This window comes from Artibeus jamaicensis, unplaced genomic scaffold, assembly GCF_021234435.1.
Source record: "Artibeus jamaicensis isolate MK-2021 breed Jamaican fruit bat unplaced genomic scaffold, CSHL_Jam_final scaffold_1019, whole genome shotgun sequence".
Classification (NCBI taxonomy): Eukaryota; Metazoa; Chordata; class Mammalia; order Chiroptera; family Phyllostomidae; genus Artibeus; species Artibeus jamaicensis.
In genome coordinates, this window is record NW_026522025.1 from 36,561,592 (window position 1) to 36,582,152 (window position 20,561).

The window sequence follows — 20,561 nt, forward strand, 5'->3', positions numbered from 1 at the left end:
TACATCTTACTTAGAATTGACATTAAATGGGCTAACAACTGATTCTCAATCCCTCCTATAAAATGAGATTTCAGACTTACTTGTGGAAATTTAAAATGCATGATCGTGTAATGGCTAGCAGGAATGCCTTCCTGCCTTAACAGAATGGGGAGGTATTATCTAAGGAAAACACTCAATCTGACAACTTAAGTGTAAATAATTCACAGGCATCCTTGTTTCACTGAGTTCTGCTTTCTCATGCTTCACAGATGCTGTTTTTTACGAATTGAACATTTCTGGAAACCCTCAGTTGAGCACTTCTAACCTTTTTCTTTAACAGACTTAGAGGATGGTTAGCATTTTTTAGCAATCAAATATTTTTAATTAAATATGTACATTAAATTTTTATACACACTGGGCAACCAAAAAGTTGTATGACTCACTTTATTACAACATGGTTCTTACTGCAGTAGTCAAACTGAACCCACAATATCTCCAAAGATGCTTGCCTGTACTAACACATTAGCTATTTTTAATATTTAATTTATATCAACAAAAATATTTCTATGAATTATCTTGCAAACAATGTAAGGCACACACAAAACCTGAATTTTATCAGATCTGCCCATTTTACCAAAACTGCGATATTTATTCTATTCCTCAAACTCCAAGAATTCCACTTATTCCACTCACCTCATTTGTTCCATGTTACCTTCTACTCAACATCGACTCAGAATGTTAGAAATAGATAACACATACCCCAACCCTTTAATTTTACAGATTAGCAAAACCAAGAATTAAGAAAGGCTCAATGAGCGGCCCACCGTTACACAGCCGGTTAGTAACACAGCCAAGCTTTGTCCACACGCTGCTTTGTAATTATTCTGTGGTTGTTCACGTGTTTATACCACATTTTCCTTCCTAGTAGAGGCTAACACCCTGCTTTCTTCTTACCTCACAAAATGTTTCTGATTTTGCATTTCATCCTCTCAATAACTCAAGGAGATAGATGTCCTTTAGTCCTCTTGATAGTGAGAAACGTGAGTCTTCGTGCTGCTCAACAACCCCAGGGTCACAAGCCAGTGAGTCCCAGCAGCAGGACTGGAGCCCAGGTCAGTCTGATTCCACAGCCCATGCTCTTAACCACGAACAGGAACTCCTCCAACTAGGGTCAGCACCCAGGCCCTGCACAGACCCTCTGGTGGTACGCAGTGTGATTAGATCTAACATAAGGGATGTTATTTCACTCTAGAAACTGAGAAGTCACAGTCAGCAGTTTTATTTTACTTTATTTATTCACCCAACAAACATTTTTAGCATCTACCTCATTCCTGACACTGTTCAGGGCAGAGCAGTGAACTAACCACAACACTGTTTTCATGAAGTTGACCTAATGGGGGAGACAGACAACAACTATATAATGTGTCAAATGGTGGTAAGTCCTATGAAGAAAAATAACAGATTAAGGAGAAAGAGTGATGAGAGGAAGGATGTTATTTTACATAGAGTGGTCAGGGAAGGTGTGAGAGTGTGATTTATAATAAATATTTATATTTGGGCTTCCTCTCCATTTCTGACACAGAGCTGCTAAAACTCTTGCAATTTCCTAAGTGATAAGAGGCATAAAGATGTCTTTGCTTCCTGGGTGGCTTTTGGACCCACCTCAAAGATGGGGCCAGTTGCCAGGAGAACTAACCACACATTTGGATGAGGAAAATAGAGGGGCGATAAATCAATCACCAATGGCCAATAACTTTATCAATCATGCCTACATAATGAAGCCTCCATAAAAACCCAAGTGATGGGATTCAGGGAGCTTCTGGGCTAGCAAACACGGGGAAATTCTGGGAGAGTCCTGCTCAGACAGGGCATGGAAGCTCCATGTCCTTTCCCACACAGCTCACTCTATGCATCTTCCGTCTGGCTGTTCCTGAGTTATGTCCTTTTATAATTAACTGGTAATCGAGTAAATAAAATGTTTCTCTGAGTTCTGTGAGTCATTCATACAAATATTCAATAAGTCAAACCAAAAGAGGGGGTAGTTGATCTCCAATCTACAGCACAGAGGTCAGAAGCACAGATTGGAACCTGTGTCTGAAGTGGAGTGAGGCCTTGTGGGACAGAGCCACTAACCTGTGGAATTTGATGCTGTCTCCTAGTAGAGAGTAAATAGTGTCAGAATTGATCTGAACTCAGACACCCTGCTGGTGTCTGAGAATTGCTTGATGGTGTAGGAGAAACGCCCCTCCCACACAGTGGAAAGGATGACCAGACCCTTTTTAGAAGGCCTCAGATATGGTGACATTTGAGAACAGAGGTAGGAGACAGAGCTATGAAGTATCTGGTGGGAAAGCATCCCAGGCAGTGGGGATAGGAAGTGCAAAGGCCCTGCAGGGAAAGTATACTTGGTGTGTTCTAGGGGCACCAAGTGTGGGACCCTCCAGCTGACCTGAGTTCAAATCCCTACCTTGCCTCTTCCTGGTGGTATCACTGCATGCAACTTACTAAACAAGCCTCATCTGTAAAGTAGAGATAGTGATTCTTTTCCCTAATGGGGTTGTTATGAGGATTAACTTAATATCACATAAAGCACTTAATACTTACTATGTTCTTAGAGTTCAGGAAATGGTAGCTATGATTTTTAACCAGGTCATTAATAACTTAGCTCCATTCGAGACAATTTATTTCAACTTGAACCCAGGGTTTCATGATGCTGTTGGCTTTGTACATGGCCAATCACTTCCTCCTAAGCCTTTGACTTCTTTGGCTGGGTTTCCTGTCCTGATGAGAAGGCCTCTCTGAGAACCGTACTGACGCTACGCAAAGAACAGGAAGCCAATTACTCTGACATCACTGTTACACTACTATAAATTAGCTCTTCACTCAGCATGCCCCTATCCCCAAGCTTCAGATGCTTCTTCAAAAGTGTACTTTACTGTAATTTAAGTCACTGGTTTCACGGGACTGAATCCCAGGACTGTCTCCTCACTGCACCATTGACAGAAACAAGTAGTAATTTCATTTGCAACCCTCCATGGTCCCCCCTCCCCACCTTAGAGAGAGACAGGAAGGGAGAGAAAGAAGAACATCGATTTGTTGTTTACTTGTCTTTGTATCTATTGGTTGATTCCTGTGTGTGTCCTGACCAGAGAGGGGATCAAACCCACAACTTTGGCGAATCGGCACAACCTTATAACAAACTGAGCTACCTGGCCGGGCCTGCAATCCTCTGTCTTGAGAACAGTAAGTTGGAATCTCTCTTCAAAATTAAGATGGTAACTTTGTTTTTAAAAAATCCTTTCTCCAATGTATTTTTTTATCTAAACTTCCCATTTCTTTTCAAAGAAATTAGAACATCAAAGCAAAATTCAAACGTCTTCTGGCCTGGTGGTCTCCACACCATCCCTTAGAGCACAGCCCTGAAGCAGCTCTGGAAGGTGACCAGCTGCCCTGCAGGCGGGCCCAGGGCCCAGGGACATGTCAGGGCCACAAGGAAATTCTGCTCCTCTCTCCCGGCTCTTTTCTTTAATGCTCTGTTTACTCTTCATCTTCATAGCTGGATGGGTTAAAGGGCAAACCACAGGCATAGAGAAACCACAGCAAGTCTAAACCTGTTAGAGGTAAAATGGGAGTTTTCCCAAACCACTTGTAAGGCTGGGGAGGTGAGGAGGGCCCAAGGTTGCTGCTTCAAGTCGGACAATTAAAAAAGAGGTCAGTGTTCTAGTCTGACAGGCCTCAAATGTGGCATTTAAAAAATCAGATTCTTCTTCCAGACGGATCTGATGGTTTTTCCTTTTGAATATCCTAGGTGTACATTTAGCCATAAAAATCCACAAAAGCTTGCTTCTTCTTGTTTATTTATTCATCCAACACATACTTATCAAGTGCCTATTCAATGCCAAGACTGTTCTAGGTGTGGGATGCAACAGGGAATAAAATATATAAAAAGTCCCTGCTCTCCAGGAACCTACATCATAGTCAGGGGAGACAGACTACAAACAAGATATATAATCGTATATGAGATAGAGATAAATGCTAAGAAAACAAGTAAAGCAGAAAAGAGGGGAAGGAAATATTTGAGGGTCTCTAGTTTGGTTTGTGTCTTTGTTTTATGTAAGGTCCTACAGGAAATGAACTGTGTACACATTTAGGAGAAAAACATTTCAAACAAAGAAAACAGCACATGCAAAGGCCCTGAGACAGAGTGTGCCTGGCTCACTGGGAAAATGGCAAGCAGGTGAGGCCGCTGGAGCAGAGTGCGTAAGTGGCAGAGTGAGGCTAAAGAAGTAACAGCAAAGGAGTCGGGACTGGTGATGCAGGACTTTACAGATCATTCTAAGGATTTTGATTTTTACTCTGAGAAAGACAAGAACAGTCGAGTGTTTTAAGTAGAGGAGTGAGAGGCTCTGACTTAGGTTTTATCAGGCCATGCTGGCTACGGTGCAGAGAACGATGCAGAGGGGCCCACGGAAGCACTATTTCCCAGCCACGAGATCTTGGGCACTCCACCTAACCTCTCTGGACCTGGCCGTTCTCCCCTTTAGAGGGGTTTGAAGAGGATTATTTCCAAGCCCTACTCTACCCTAAACCCTATGACTCTGAGTTGATTTCCTCTGTCTTTTTTATTATAGTTTATATAGACTATAAGTGTGCTCTTTCCCCAAAGCTTTAACTGTCATGGAACTGAGTTGAAGAATTCAATTTGATGACGTATATGCCAAGTCCACACCACACACCCAGGATACGAAGATGATAAGAGTCAGTCTTACTCTAGAGGAAGTCCACGGTCTGGCAGAGGAAGAAAATTAGTCCTCGTGAGGCAGCTGGATGAGTGCTGTAATTAACAGGGAAGCAGCCAACCACCCACCAGGAGGAGCCACGGGAAGCATCACCAGAGAAACTGACAGCGGAGTTTTCCTGGATCAGTGAGCTGGGGGCCCCCAGAGAGAAGGAAAAGAAGGGGGTGCGAGAGAAGGGACAATCATGAAAGGAACGGGACATGAGAGTGCAGGGTGTGCTTTGAAAACCATGAAGAGTCCAATATGAGCACAGTGAGCTTCACAGAGGAAGTGGAGGAGAAATGGCTGAAAGAGTAGACTAATGCTCTGTTGTTAATAAACTAGACATCCCATGCTAAGGATAATGGAACAGCAGAGATTTTTTAAATGTAAGAAACAAAAACAGATCTGTGTTTTCGAACCATAATGTATTTTATCAACCATAATAAGCAAATAATTTGAGACAGGGACACCAAAGGCAAGGAAACAAACTGGAAGATGCCTATCCAGGTGAGATGATGATTTGCAAATAGAGAAGGAAAGAACAAGTGAGGTCTGCTACAGGTAAGACACCGTGAGATTAGTGGGCTTCGGCTTGGGGAAGTAAGCAAGTAAGCAGGAGTTTCTGGAAACATGAGCGACTAAGTGACTGAGAAGGGGAAAGCAAGGGGAAATGGAACGCTGGAGAGTGCCAACACCCAAGGATCAAGCACTGAAAAGGAAATCTGAACAGAGATGAGGAAGGTGAAAGAAAGCTGAGATAATAAAACATGGGGAAAATAGGAGAGTAAAGCGGCGAATGCATCGGAGAGACAGTAATGAGGATGCTGACCGACAGCAAGTACGGAATTTTGCACATTGCACCTTTTCTAGCGCCCTGTCCCAGTGAGTGTGGTGGGCGTGGGAACCCAACTGCAGAAGACCAAGGAGGTCATGGGAGGTGAGAAAAAAGAGCCAATAGCTAAACACCACCAGCCCTGGCATACCCTGTTATCAAAGATTCTGTACCACCAAGAAAGTTCTATTCAACACTCTGAGGAGGTGTAAGGTATGAGAAACAGGAACTAAGATCTGCTGGGGGTGATCTTCTCTTAGTTAACACCTGGGTCTCATGTGGGACCACTAATCCTGAAACTAGCAGCAGGCTTTAAGAAAGGCTAGTTGCTTCTGACAAGTGCTGAGGACAATACACTCACCCACTCATCATCTGACTTCCAGTTAGGCTTCTCACCTTTGCATTCTTCTCAAACTAGCATCCCTAGTCTCCCCCAGCAGAATAATGCTAAGCAGCAGAACTATATTTCTGTTCAAGGCAGTGCAGAAAGGATAATAAAAAAAGTCCATAGCACCATCTCCCTGGTGTGATGCTGGGAGCCCATAACCTGACACTATTCGGTCAGGAAAAGGCTTTACCAAAAACATCAGTCACTCCCAGAACACCGGGGCCAAATCGCTAAGTGTCAGCAGAAATGGCCTAACTGCTCTTCTGTTTGCTCTCTGAAAAACAAAAAGAAGATGAAGGAGGCAGGAGTCTTTAATCCCAAAACTACTCTTAATTTCCAATACAGAATGCTTGAGAAAAATTTGAAAGCCAATATAAAAACTAACAGATATTTTTAAAGTGCATCTACTACACTTTCTCCTTTACTCTCTACAAAAAAAGCAACCCAACAACCAAATGATCATTTTTCTTGGCCTAATCTCCCTATTTTTGTGATATATAATTGGAACCAGACTGCTTTTTCCTGGCCTCAGAGAACAGGATCTTTGGGGTTGTAGGAGTTGCCAGCTGCAGAACCTCAACCTTTGCGAAATTTCTTTTGCAAACCTCTTACCTAGGTACCTACTTGAATACATTTAAACCCCTTATTATCACACAAAAATGAATTTTCTCCTGACAAATTAGACACTCCCCTCCCTTCCCTAGCCTCCCCACCCAGTCAGGCTAAGTAGAACCCTGCTTCATGTGCAGAATCTCCCATTGGAACGTTTCGGAAAGCCCTACCCAGCCAGGTATGCTTTGTGGAAGCATTTTTAAGAATTTAGTAGAACTGGTTCTACAGGAAACCTTATTAGCCCACACACTGAGTGAAATTAAAACCTTGAATAACTTAGAGAGCAACCACTCTAATAATGAAATAGAGATACTACAAACTAAACATGTGCAAATACAGAAAACTGTGCATTGCGTCGTCATCCTTCCCCCTAGCTCCCATGTCAAAAGCATCATGCCTCCAATGGCTGCGCAGCAACTGTAACGGACAGTACGATGCTCTTAAAACAGAGAGACAGGTGTGTCTCCAAAACACGGGCTGTCAGCCTAAGTATTTATTCATGATTCAGGCGGTATTCTACGAACACACAACAAGTAACAATCTCTATAATGACACAAGAATAAGAAAACTAAGAGGAATGCCTGCTCAGAAACACTGGCAGAAAGAGACCAGCAATCGTGAGCATGGCCATTTAGAAGATCAGAAACCTCTCCCACACACATAGGGAAGACCTCACACTACATTGATGCAAAGTGTTTGTAATGAGTCAGTGGTGCTTTCCCTCAGAGTTGAATGCAACATGCCAGTCAACTGCACAAAGTCTACCATAACAAAATGAGACATCTATTCTTTATGGATACTCAGAAGAGAATTTTATTTTTGAGTAAGCTTTGTTTTAAAGAAAAAAAAAACAGAAGAGATAACTCATGGTATAGCACACAAATATACATAGGGTACCCACATAAATACGGGGCTATGAGGTTTGGATGTAAGTATTTCACCTCAAATAACCTCGCAAGTGTGAAAAAATCCACATTCTGCTGCCACAATCATCCTATAATTAGTTAACTGTGAGGAATTTGCAAATAGCCAGCCATGTACTCTTGTATCCAATGACCAATTCCATATTGTGAAAGCACATAGCCCCCTAAAAATGCTAACCAAATTATACTCCCAAAAGGGAATCTTTTCACACAGCAAATGGAATTAAGTATACATCAAGTTTCCATTAATAAAATGGTATATAATAAGAATAAAAAGAAAAGAAAGAAATCCAAGTTCTGCTGGGCTCTCCACCTGGTGTTCTTACTGTCGGTGGCGGTTAAGTCACCAAGCCTGTGAACCTGCAGGCGTCCCAGGGCCGTCTGATCCACTGGACGCTCAAGGACTAGTATTTGTAAAGACTGTTTTCTGAAGATCATTTTTTCAAGGGCTAATCCACTTAAATGTGTTTTTACAAATGGCCCATCTGCAATTTCGCCCACAAACCTGGCCTTCAGCACGCAGCAGGGAAACGACATGGGCACCAGGGCGGGCAGGGAAGCAGGTGCTTCTCCCTTCTGCAAACGGCACCCGACTCTGAAGCCCCCCTTCTTCCCAGAGTCTGGTGCCCAAGAGGCACAGAGAGTATGTGCTTCTGTATTACCCTCCTTTTCCTTAAAGTGAAGACAGAGCTAACATTTCAGACTTAATCCTTAATTCTAAATTCCATATTATTGGAGGAGTAGCTCAGTTGTTAGAGCGTCGTCCGCATATACCAAAGTTGTGGGCTTGACCTCCAGTCAGGGCACACACCAGAAACAATGCATGAATGCATAAATAAATGGAACAACAAATCAATCTCTTTCTCGCTCTCTCAATAAATAAAATTTAAAAAATAAATAAAGAAATTATTATTGTGGCAACAATTTAACCTTAAGCCCTAACATTAACTTTGCCGAGCTCTACTATCACACAGTCTCCTTCTCAGCCTTGAAGAGTCTTTCAGCGCAAACACCAGATGATAATCCGTCATAAACAGGAGACGGCAGGGTGGCCTCGGACAGGGCTCTGGAGAACCCTGTTTTGGGTCTTCAAGAACAATTTTGGTTTTAAATATGACCTCCATGCCCTGTAGGAATACCTGCACTTGTCAGCCTAGTAAGACTCGATGTTTGGCCTGGAAAACTGAAGAATTAAATAAAGTAGAATAAGGCCCAAATAAGCATGGCCACACGCAAAATTTTTATAAATGTTGCCTCAAACACAAAACATTGTACATGTCTTGGTTGAGAGATACAAATCATTAGCCCTTCTCTAAGAGAAGGAAGAATGCTCGGAAATCTGTGCTCAGTCTATGCAAGGGCTTTGCAAACGGAGGAAATAAAGCTCAATGTCAGTTAGCAAACAAGTGTGCTGTTTCAAAAGATACAAAACCAGAAATCTAGAAATGGACAGAGCCAAGGAGTCGACCCAGATGCTTCTCATAAAGCCCTTCCAAGCTGTGTTGATTTATTTCAGCTTGACTAGAATCCTAACAAATTGGCAATAGCTTGTGTTTTATGAAATGCTACAAAGAGACAATGCTATCATTCCAAGTGTTACTCTGAAGATGTGGAACCAGAGAAATTACTGTCATGGATCTTGGTGCCGTAATATTTTTCCAAAGCCACAAACACCCTCACTAAGATTATTAAAGGCTAACTGTTATTTTTTAAAAGCTAGTTGTTCATATAACCTAGATTCACTTTTTCATTCCTAATTTCCATGTTCCTAGAGGCAATACAAGATTACTTTTACATTAAAGATCTCTAGGGCCCTGGCTGGTGTAGCTCAGTGGATTGAGCTCGGGCCTGCGAACCTGACAATCGCGGTTCGATTCCCAGTCAGGGCACATGCCTGGGTTGCAGGCCGGTTCCCTGCAGGCCAGTTCCCAGCAGGGGATGCGCAAAGGGCAACCATACATTGATGTTTCTCTCCCTTTCTCCTTCCCTTCCCCTCTAAAGATAAATAAATAAATTTTAAAAAAAAAAGATCTCTAAAAACAGTTATCCCTGGCTGGTGTACCTCAGTGGATTGAGAATGGGGCTGCAAACCAAAAGGGTCACTGGTTTGATTCCCAGTCAGGGCACACGCCTGGGTTGTGGATGAGGCCCCCAGTGGGGGCCATGTGAGAGGCAACCACACATTGATGTTTCTCTTCCTCTCTTTCTCTCCCCCTCCCCCTCTCTCTAAAAATAAATAAATAAAATCTAAAAAAAAATTTTATCTATTTCGAGGTATGCAAATTTCAAAAAGTAGTTAACCTTTTTTAGCCCTGGTGTGATAGCTCCATTGGTTGGAGCATTGGTCCCTATATGCCAAGGTTGAGGGTCTGCTCTCCTTGCAGAGCACACACCAGAAGCAACCAATGAACACACAACTAAGGAGAACAACAAAATAGACATTTCTATCTCTTTCTTCCATCTCTCCCTCTCTCTCTCTCTCTCTCTCTCTCTCTCCCCTCTTCCTCTTTTTATAAAATCAATTAAGAAAAATTTTTAAGTAGTTAAGACTTTTTAAGTTTTAAAAGTTCCAAAGAAGTTTTAAAATACAAGGAAAATGCTTCAATGGACAGATTGAAACAGCAATAGCATCACTTTTAAAATAAATTAAGAGGGGAAAAAAATGAAGACTGTCCTCATTAAATAATGAACCTGACAATCATAATCAGTGTTTGCCCAATAGCAATGAAAGAAGAGGGGGTGGAGAGACATTTTTAAAATGGATTATCAAGAACAAGGGTAATCCAAAATGACCACAGAGCTAATTCATCAGAAAGATATTACAGCAATGTTAATACTTACCGGTCATCATCTAAATTCTGACCGTTCTGTCTGTTAACCTTGAAATATAAAGTCAGAACTTTCTACAGATTTATGATGCCAGGAAATTGGTCATCAGTTAGGCACTAAAGAAGTCAGTAGTGATCACCTTCTTAGGGCTACTCAAAGGACATAGAGTCCTTCGGCCTTGGGGCACTTAGACCCAGATTCTGTCTTCAGAAAAGATCACTTGATTTTTACAAGGTCCGACCAAGTTTGCATGCAAAAGCCAAAGATTAATTCCTTTGAGACTTAAAAAAGAATGGGACAATACCTCCCTTTACACAAACCAATTTCATCAATCTATAAAGGGTTTCTACCACAAAGCCCCAGGAAGCCTTAAGTATCTTGATCGCCTGCCGCCAGAGGATTGTTACAGGACAATTAATTCGCCAAACTCTAAGACCAGGAGCCAGAAGCCTGTGAGGGAGTTGGGGCTGGATAAACGTCTGCTGAAGGAGTGGCATGGATGAGAGCGTGGAAGACTAAGTTAGATGCTAAATAAAATGCTACTCTAAAGTCTCAGTGGAATGTTGAGATTTAAAAGGGAGTAACTAAAATTTGAAAGTTATGGTATTTTAAAATAAGATCCTTTTGACCCTAACTTGGTAAATGAAATAAAGTTAAGTCAATAGTACCTGATGCACAGGAAACAAGAAGGGAAACCGGCCTATAAAACTGCAGAGATCCAAAACCTCTTTAAAAAGTCAGTATGACTGTTTTTTCCAAACACGTTAATTCTTCAAGATCATTTATAGTATATTTACAGGTATGGTGTGTCTGTAGACAAATCTGATGTTTCAGAACTATTACCACACTAACACATTAGCTTCTGAACAATGCACAGTTGAGAGAAATGTTGTTATTCGGGACAATAATCCCTTCTTGTCTTGAACTTGGAAGTTGTTAATGAAAAATAAAGTGATAGGGTTTCGTGTGCACCAACCTCCTGAGAACAAATTCACTACATGCAGTTGTTTACAAAAGACAAATGAGGATCATTACAAAAAGATTCACGATGATTCAAAGATTTCCTGGACTCCCTGTTCTCCTAAATAATTTTAAATATTATTAAAAATACACACAACTACTTTACAGTCACCTCTTAAGGAAAAAAACTACATGTGTATTTAGTATCTGTCCAGCCACCACAGAGTTGACACATATCCAACATGTGAGCCTTGTCCTCAAGGTCATTCTCATTGTCATCAGTTGAAATTAAACCCAGCTCTCCACTGTAAACTCAGAAATCAACTTGGTTATTTTGCTGATAAATTCAAAACATTTTCCATTTCTGAAATGTGTGCTTAATGCCCTAAAAACTGGTTTACAAGCCTAATAGACATCAATAGTGTGCTATGCTCCCCCTGTTGGCTAATATTCAAAATAACAATGAATTCCCCAGGGGTTGCCTTTGAAGTGCTGGGGTTCAAAAGTAACTTGGTGACTTTTATATTTAAAAACATGAGCTGGAGCAACAGTTGTTAAGCAAGGCTGCCATGTAATGGTCAGATTCCATCAAAACAGGAAAAATTAAAGTTGACAAATGAAAAAGACAAAACTGAAGGGCAAAAAAAAAAAAAAAAATGCTGAAACCTTGAAACACTAAACAATGCAGAACCAAAGCCAAAAGCAGAGAACACCAAGAAACAGAGCAACATCCTTTAACTGACACAATGGCATGAAATCAATCTCATTTTAATAGCCCTTAAGGGGGTAAGAATTATTTCCCTGCCTCTTGTGCCAACCCCAAGCTGTTTCCTAAGGAAGACAAGTAACACTGACCAACAATGTCTGGAGAATTAATAAAAGAAATTAAGAGTAAAGATCCATATTCATTAACACAAATCAGAGTTCTATATATAATTTCTTGGAACCAGTTTCAAAGGAGCGGTGATTATCACCTCAACTAATCGCACATACCTTATTTGTGTTTCAAGGGATGTGTGTCCAACTCGGATGGGAAATTGAACAGTGGGAGAAGACTCCTGGACACACTGCACACTAGTCTGACTGCACTTGCTGCTCTCTAAGTGACTAAGCTAACTCTGGACTCAGAACTAAGAGAAAGTTGTGTAGGAGGTCGGGCAAGTAACTAACCTCTAGTATCTTAACTGTAAAATGGGCTACTACTTTGTTTACCATAGAACTGGTGTGAGGATTAAATGCAACTGTGTCGGAAAGTCATTTAAGAGAGTGTCTGGTACAGAGTTTGGGCTCAGTAAACGTAAGCTATCATTATTACGCAAAAAAAAAAAAAGTGCTAACTTCACACTGAAATAACTGCAGGATAACGTACCATTTCAGAAAAATTAAAAGGTTTTGACATGTGCTTTGCTACCCGCAGAGACTACCGTCCGCCCCAACAATTCGCTTATTTCTCTGGGAGATGGAGTTCAGAACACGCCCGGCTCCTCACCTCAGTCTGTCACTCCGGCCACCCCCACCCTCTCTCGCTCTTCCGTCACCTCGGGGCTCCGGACAACCAGCACCAACACAGCAACCCTACGAGGCCAGTACTGTTATAATTCCCGTTTCACAGCTAAAGAAACAGAGTGATTTTTCTCCTCTTGGCTTTTTTTTTTTTAAGACCCTAAGTCTCTTAAGTTCTACTCTGTCAAGGCAATGCATGTTTGACAAGCCGGTTTTTTACACTACGTGATTATGGAAAGTGGGGCCAGTGCTCCAGAGTAAGGACAAGACTGCAAGCTGATAGATTGCCCCAGCAACAATCCCAAATTCCCAAGCTTGTTCTAACCAACTGAACTAGAGAAGCCTTCAAATTAAACAGGGTAAGGTGGCTAATAAGTTACGGGGGGAATGGGGCGTTCTTCGCGGGGACACCCGGCTGCAGGGCTCCACGAACGCCCACACAGCGAGCACTGAGAGTGCGGCCCACGGGGAGCGCAGCTCCCGTCTGTGCGCGAGTCCCACGGCTGCAGCCTCTGCAAAGGGCAACTGAGTGCAAACCCACAACAAACTTCCCACCAACGCTGTCACGCGCTCAGTGGGAAGTGGCCGGCGTGCCCTGTGGCTAAGAGTGAGGGCAGGCGTGGAGAAGTCTGCCCCAGCTCAGAGTAGCAGGCTGCCCAGCTGGGTAGCCACTCCCCAGCAACCGCCGACCACGGGTCCTTGGCTCCTGGGCGCCTAACCCATGCCACCCCTCCAAGCCTCGGGGTCCGAGCAGCCGGAGCGACCCTGGCCATGAAGCAGGCATGGAACCCCGCGCAGCGCCCAAGGTTCTGCGCAGCCTGCAGAAACCACTGTCGGCCGGGATGGGAGCTCCTGGGCTAGCGGTGCGCCCAGGGGACTCCCGGCGTGGGCTGCAGCACCATGGGGGCCGGGCAGGCACGTACCTCGGAGGCAGTGTGTCAAGCGGAGATCCACCCGCAGCAAGTTGGGAGGAAAGCAGAGGAAAGTTTCCCCGCCCAACGTTCGCGGGCCGCGAGCTCCAGCAGCTGCTGCGCAGCGGCTCAACTACGCCATCGGGACCCGCCGGAGACTTTCGCCTCCTGCAAAGCGCTCCGGGAATCACACGGGGAAAGTGGCCGGGCACGACAGCCACCGACTTGCCTCCCTCACTCACTGGGAAGAGGAAAGCGCCGCTCGGCGTCCCCGAAAACCTCGATTACCCCCATCGGGCCGACCCAGCGCACTAGCTAGCCCTCACACACACGCGGGCGGGGACGGGCAGGACGCCACAGCAATCAGCGCGCGGGGGGAAGGGCGCTCCTCCTCCGCCGGCCCCACTGAGGGCTCCCAGCCACGAGAAACTCCTCCTACTGCCTCCCGCCTCCTCTCTCCTCCCCCTTTTCCTCCGGTACTGATGGATGAGCCCGGAGCGCTGCTGGAGCTTGCGTTTCCCTTTGGACCATCAAGAGAGGAAAAGAAGAAACTCCGGGAACTGCCGGACTGCTGTGCACCCGGGTTAGGGCAGCGGGAGGGGGTCCCGGTCCTCTGGGAAGGTTGGGGTGGGAGAGGCACAAGTATGGGGATGCGAGCTGCAAAGAATCGCTTGCTCAAAACAGGTCCTTCAAACTTTCCAGGGCTCCCTGGAGGAGTTGGATTTTTATTTGGTTACCTCCGTCTTGATATAAAATTTCTAAAACCTGCAGTAATTTGATCACACCTTCCTGCCCATTTCCTAGCACAAACCCCTTGCACATATTCATTCTGTCCTTATTTGCTTTTCCCACCTCCAGTCCTGCTTGTTAGTTATCTCAAGATGTGCTCTGATGGTAACCGCCAACCGGCTTGCCTCCTCCTAACAGCTGAAAGTGCATTACCCAACCCGTCGTGTACTTGCTATATAAATTGCTACGAATAAAGAAGCTACGTCCGCGTAACTGATGCCATCCTAAGGTCGGAGCGATGTAAACCAACCTGTTGGCAGCACTGCATCTTCTGGAGGACCTGTGCCAGCAAGGGTCAATGTGTGAAGTAATCAGAACACCACTTTGATACTCTCGTTTACCCTCCATTTTTTTTCTCTTAAAAGATACACTTAAATTACAGAACATTTTTACCAAAAGGCTGGTTAAATGACCACTGTCTCTGACAGGTTTCAGAGACCCAACTTCCTGTTCTGACCACCCTTGGACTACCTGTGTAACCTTGGAGAAAGGACTTAAACTCTCCAAGTGTCCTTTCTTCCGTGTAAAATGAGGAGGTTGGCCTAGGAGATCTCTTTCAGTTTTCAAGTAGTATGGCCTAAGCCTTTGATATGTTGGCAAATGGAACGGGAGGGGGGGGTATCTTATATTATTGCTTATATTATTATTTGGAAAGTTTTAGGACTTTGAGAGAAGAGGAAGTATATCTCATCCTTTTTACTTTGCCCCTACTCACCCAACTGGAGAAATTTTCACGAAGATCAAATTGTCACTGATCACCTGTATTTCCTGCAAAAGCCTCCTTGGTGAACCATTCATTCCTAACCCATGCTTGTTGAGCATCTACTGTGAGAGGTTTGAGCTAGGCCTTGGAGAATACACAAAGGCATGACACCCCGAAGGAGCCAACGTCTAGGTAGAGTTAGCCCCATCTTTCTGATAATACTCTCTCGAGATTTAAGGTGTTGAATTTCTCATAAACTCAAATTACATAGTATTCATGCCTCAAATTGTTGTTTCAGTTTCAAGTGCAGACATGAACACTTGAACTGGGCGTGACTATTTAATTCTGCATTTAAATGTATCAATCATGTTACGTAGGCTTTCTAATTTCTAAATAAAATGGCATAGGAGAAGCAAAGAGAAAACCAAGTCCTAGATAACTTAGCGGCATCTGGTCTTTAAAGAATGATGAAATGACTGTCCACCATGGAGCCAGCTTCTCCCAGTGTGACCGTCAGCATCTATTGGACAATTAATTACTCTGTGCCAGGCAGAGTCCTAAATGCTCCATACCCATGAACAGGTTCACTTCTCACAGCCTCATAAGGCTACACACAGACCTACACCTGTGCTGAGGACTCAAAACAAGCCGAGGGGGTATCACTAATAAGTGGGAGGGCCAAGGTTCAAACCCATACCCATCCAGCTCTGAGCCCAAGTCTTTCACCACCAGGCCATACTACAAAATCTTTACATATCGGCAACATGAAAGATTCGAGGATGGGGGAGGGGGAACTGGTTGGCTGACTTAGATTTTTTTAAAAACATTTAAAAAATTCAGGGCTATTTAATTAGTTTCTGTAAATGATATGAAAAAAATGAGAATTTGTCAGTTTTTACAAAACTAACAATGTCTACAGAGGCATTTTCTCTTTTAAAAATATCTTTACACTAATAATTAGATTATTTGTAGAGATCCAAGTACCTGAAGCATAGAACAAAAGCTTAAAATAAACTTAAATTTTTGATTCTCCAGCAGAGCTTTAGAAACAGGGTCCTCCTGCCTTTTATTAATTCATTTCCACGGGGATGAATCCTGTCCTTTCTCTTGGCTTCTTACAAAGTGGGACTACGTGTAAGTTACATTATTTATTACTGTGAGATGCAAGCTTCCTTTGGTCCAAGGTGGTCATTTGTTCCAAATTATTTCAAAAAGAATTCTAAGCTTGGCTGGGGGGTGGTGTAGTAAGTAGAGGGTGCACTTAATCTCACTTGTGTAAACACATTTGACAGGAGAGAGGTCCATCCCTCCTGTAGGTACGGACCTGCTCCTGTACGATGACTCGGGTTTGCTGGCAGGCCTCCCGATTCTGCTCATTAGCACACAGCTGAACAAATTCATAATAACTTGTTTATGTTCCTTACAGAGGCAAACCCCTCAAGTTTTTAAAAGACCGTATCACCAGAAAATCATTTCATTGTTTTTCTTTTGAACAAGTCCTCAGATGATACTTCACACATACTTTGCTCTTTACAAATTCTAACTCATTAAATTCGTGTAACAATTCTATTGTCCTCATTTTGTTACCAGGACCCCCATGTTAGAGTCCCTCTGCCTGCTTGCACTGACCCAAACAAATGCAGAAGCAGGAGTTCACAGTATAGAAAGAAAAAAAGTTTAATATTGAATTGGCCGATCCATAGACAGGAGCTTATGCCCTAAATACAACTCTCCAGTGATGTGTAAGTTACAGGATATATAGGGCAAAATCACAAGTCGACATGGATTAGGGGGTTCAGGATCATGCTGGGTCAGAGGTGAGGTACGGGTAATAAATCATTTCTTCAGATTTTAGGACAGTTCTGAAGTCTGCTCTGGCATCTGATCTCATAGGAGAGTAGCCAGGAGCTTGGTCTACCTTAGAGGTCAGGAGCTGAAACATTACTTAGGTCAAGATGTCATCTGTAGCCTGCCAGGGGACCACACCTGGTGACCATTAATCAGGCCTGGGCTATTGTCTTCTGTTGCCTCAGGGGTTGCTGATTACAGAGGGAAGGGTGAAGTCCAGGTCTCTGAGGGACACACACACACACACACACACACACACACACACAGAGGTGATTTCTAAGGCCTGGACTAAAAGCTAAATTTAATCAAAGTCAATAAGGACCCTCAGTTTCAGTTTTACAGATTAGAAAATGATGTACAAAGTTAAGTACCAATTTTAAAAATGGGCAAAGCCTAACTAGTGTGGCTTAGTTAGGCTTCCGGCCAGTCTGAAACCAAAAGCTCAAAGGTTGGATTCCCAGTCAGAGCACATGCCTATGTTGTGAGCGAGAGGCAGCTATCTCTCACACACACATTTCTCTCCCTCTCTTACTCCCTTCCCTTCTCTCTCTCTAAAAATAAATAAATAAAAATCTTTAAAAAAATAAACAGAAGGATGACTTGAATAGACACTTCTCCAAGGGGGACAGACAGAGGGTCTATCGCTAGCCATCAGAGAGATGCAAATTAAAACCACAATGAGATACCACTTTACACCAGTCAGAATGGCCATCATAAACAAATCAACAAACAACAAGTGTTGGAGAGGTTGTGGGGAAAAGGGGACCCTAATGCCCTATTGGTGGGAATTCAGACTGGTACAACCACTGTGGAAAACAGTATGGAATTTCCCTAAAAAGTTAAAAATAAAACTGCCTTTTGAGCCAGCAATTCCACTGCTGGGTCTATACCCTAAGAATACTGAAACACCAATTCAAAAGAACCTGTGCATCCCACTGTTCATAGCAGCACTATTTATAATAGCCAAGTGTGGGAAACAGCCTAAGTGCCCATCAGTAAATGAGTGGATCAAAAAACTATGGTACATTTACACAATGGAATACTATGCAGCAGAAAGAAACAAGGAGCTCCTACCCTTCATGACAGCATGGATGGAACCAGAGAGTATTATGCTAAGTGAAATAAGCCAGGCAGTGAAAGACAAATACCATATGATCGCACCTGTAAGTGGAACCTAAGCAACAGAACAAACAAGCGAGCAAAATAGAACCAGAGACGTGGAAATAAAGGACAAACTCACAGGGGGAGGGGGGAGGGTGATCATGGGGAAAGAAGGGGAAGGGTTGTCCAGGAACACGTTTAAAGAGCCCATGGACAAGGAAAGCTGCAGCGGAGCGGGGGGGGGGGGGTGTGACAAGTGCACAGGGTGGGGCAGAGTAATGTGTGGGGAATGGAGATAACTGTAATTAAACAACAATAAAAATTTTTTAAATAAAAATAGAGGTTAGGTAACTTACCCAAAGTCACACAAGTGGTAGAGCCGGGTCCTCTGGCTCCAGAGTCTACTGTGAAGCTATGCTGCAGCTAACCTGTTAGCTGAAAGGGAACCCACTTCCACTCTTAGAGTCTTACTTTTTTAAAGCTCAATTCTTTAAAAGTTTCAAAAGATAAAAACCAGAGTCTGTTTAGGAGAAATATCACCAAGCCCCAACCACTGACACATAAATATAGATTCCACCCACCCAGTAAAGAGGGGAAAAGAGATACCAACTTTAAAGTTTGTCTGAAACAGCCAACATCTTGGAGGCAATTGCATAACTACTCTTAAGAATGTGTGACAGAACATGAACCAAATGTTCCAAAACTGTTGTGACAGGATCCTGGTCTACAAACGACAGCATGTACTCCTATTTTCTGCTTGGTTGACCCATTATTACAGACAGATTTACTACTTTATTTCTAAAATTTGCCCATAAAGATTTCAGTTCATGCCTAGAGGTGTTTTATATATCACCTTAATCTAAGGCCATAATCTAAAACCATATTTTCTGTATCTACATCCTAGATTAAAATCTGGTTCTCACTGATGAAATTTACACCTGGCAAATTTCAAATTAATGAGGAAAAAATACTATCAGATGAATCTGTATGCAGAACCCAAAACAGACACCTGATTTAGGCCTGGGGGATTCTCCACAAACTTGGAAATAAAATCCAAAAAAAAAAAATATTCCCTTACATTAACCATGAGTTCTTGCAAACTTGTCATTTCCTGTGCTCCAACGGAGGTTTCCATAATGCACCTTCAATTTCCCCCTCAGCGGGGCTTCTGACAAAGCAGGAAACCTCATACCATTTCAAAGAACCAGCAAAACCCCCTGAGACTCCTGTGGTCTTCTTCGCTCCGGAGAGGCTGTGACACTGCCTCTGCTCTCCCCATCGCGGGAGCATTATTCTCCGACCACCAATCTCTATGGTTCCAACTCATTGCCTTAGTATCTTGATTCCAACAGTTCTTCGACCCCAACAAGATCTCTAATCCATTGTCCCTAATGCTTTTCCCCATCTGCAGCCATTACTAGTCTTACTCTAAATTTATGACCACAATCTTCAGTGCGCTTTTAGTACTACTCAGCAGTCCTACTGTATTTTCTTTATCAGCTCAGTCTCTTATTCTCTAAGAGGTTTATTTTCTTTTTCCTCTTTCCTCAAATCTTCAGTGCCATCTACCTCCTACTTAAACTCAGCTGACAACCTTGCTTCTTATTTTACTTAAGAATATTGAAGCCCTCAGAAGAAAATAGCCTCACCTTCCTACCACCTCATCTGCCAATGTATGTGTCTGTTCTTCTCTGTTCTGATTTCTGTCTTGTTACCCTGGATGAATTGGCCCCACTCCCTCCATCTGTGCCTGGACTCCGCCCCTTCAACAAAAAAGGACTCTCATCCCGTATAATTCCTCTTTCACCTGTACCCTCAGATTTCGATCTCTTTCTCTCTCACTCTCTCAGATTATTCCATCAATTTACAAACATACTGTAACATTTTTTATTTTAAAAAAATTTATGTGCCTGGCTGGTGTAGCTCAGTGGATAGAGCGCGGGCCTGCGAACCACGCAATTGCGGTTTGATTTCCAGTCAGGGCACATGCCTGGGTTTCAGGACAGTTCCCAGCAGGGGACTCACAAGAGGCAACCATACATTGATATTTCTCTCCTTCTCTCCTTCCCTTCCTCTCTAAAGATAAATAAATAAAATCTTTAAAAAAAACCTTTTATGTGAACCCACATACCCATCACACTCCCATTTCTCTGCTCCCTTGTAGTAGAACTCCTTATTTGTTGCCCAGGTTTCTGTATCCACCAGTTCCTCCTCACTAGTATCCTATCAGGCCGCACTTGTCAAGGTTACCACGTGGCCAGACTAGTAGCCAACCCTCAGTGTTCATCTTGCTTATCTACAAGCTTATGACCCAGGAGCTCACTGCCTCTATCTTGAGACAGTTTAATTGGCATTAGTGGTTTCCCTACTATCTCACTGACTGCTCCTTCCAAGTCACCTAT

At 43.2% G+C, this 20,561-nt stretch overlaps 1 protein-coding gene across 2 annotated transcripts in view; it reads right to left on the reverse strand.

Annotated features, from left to right (window-relative positions):
* TGFBR3 (transforming growth factor beta receptor 3) overlaps positions 1-13,820 on the reverse strand; it is a 195,320-nt gene extending 181,500 nt beyond the window's left edge. For both annotated transcript variants that reach the window (XM_037154394.2, XM_037154392.2), the window contains exon 1: positions 13,731-13,820. The gene's annotated coding sequence lies outside the window, so the exon portion shown is untranslated. The remainder of the gene's footprint in view (positions 1-13,730) is intronic.
* Between the last annotated feature and the right edge of the window lie 6,741 nt (positions 13,821-20,561).